This window comes from Galeopterus variegatus, unplaced genomic scaffold (assembly GCF_000696425.1).
Source record: "Galeopterus variegatus unplaced genomic scaffold, G_variegatus-3.0.2 Scaffold1656, whole genome shotgun sequence".
NCBI lineage: Eukaryota > Metazoa > Chordata > Mammalia > Dermoptera > Cynocephalidae > Galeopterus > Galeopterus variegatus.
Window position 1 is genome coordinate 81,104 of NW_007727767.1, and position 1,267 is coordinate 82,370.

A 1,267-nucleotide genomic window follows, 5' to 3' on the forward strand; every position below is an offset into this window, starting at 1 on the left:
GTAACCATTACTCTTTCAGAAGGAGAGAAGAAATCTAGGGTTATCAGAGGGGGGAGGGGAGAGGGGAAGGGAGAGGGGGATGGGGAGAGATTGGACAAGGGTCGTAAAGAATAAGTATGACTTGTAATAATATATATGCTAATAATATTGATTTGATCAACATATATCAATGTCAAACCCCCAAAATATGTATAATCAATTACAATTCAATTAAAAAATAAATAAATAAATATCACCCAAATCAACTGAGGTTAATAGAGGTGGGAAAGGGAGAGCAGGGAAGGTTAGTGAGAAATTGGTAAAGGGCCACAAAAAATGATTACATTGTGTAATGACGAATACACAGATTACCCTGATTTGATCACCACATGTTGTACACAGGTATTCATATTCAACTCTGTACCCCACAATATGTATAATCAATTATGTTTCAATTTAAAAGAAAATAAGGATGAGCCACTTTTAGGTTACAAAGCTCATTTAGAACATTCTGAACTTGCTACTAAAAAATCAATGCCACTTGAAGATTTCTTTTTCTTATAGAATTCAACCAGTTCTAACTAGAATATAAACACTGAGAATTTAACCCTCAGCTCATTTGAAGCTGAAAAGAAAAAGATAAAAGTGTTTTTCTTTAAAAATCAAACTGCTATACCTATAATATGGTCCATAGCAATTATTAGATTACCTATCAAATAAAGTTTAGCAAATAAAAGTTTAGCCATGTAAACAGAAATAAATAAATATCATCTAAATCAGGCACAGGTGAGACTCCAAGTATGATTCACCCTGAGGCAAAATTTCTCTTCATCTGTCAACCTGTGAAACCAGACAAGTTATGTGCTTTCAGAATACAATGGTGGGACAGGCATAGGATAGACATTCCCACTCCAAAAGGGAGCAATCAGAAGGAAGAAAGGGGTGATGGGTCTCAAGCAAGTCCAAAACCTCAGAAGGCAAATTCCATTAGATCTTAAGTCTTGAGAAGAGTCCCCTTCGGCTCAGTGCTGTGTGCAGAGGCCCACTGGGGTGGCAGGCTCTCCTCCACAGTACTTCAGAGCAGCCCCACCCACACAGCTCCCTCCAGACAGCAGCCCACTCCGAGGCACCAGGTGGGGCCATCCTGGTTGAAACCAGAGACACAGCCCTATGCTTTGAAACAGTGGAGGAGACAGTGCCAGCTCCTGAAACTGTGGTGGCAGTGGCAGCCCTGATAGTCTCTTAAACACCTTTGGGGTCATTCTTCCCCTCCTTGAAGAATAGCCAC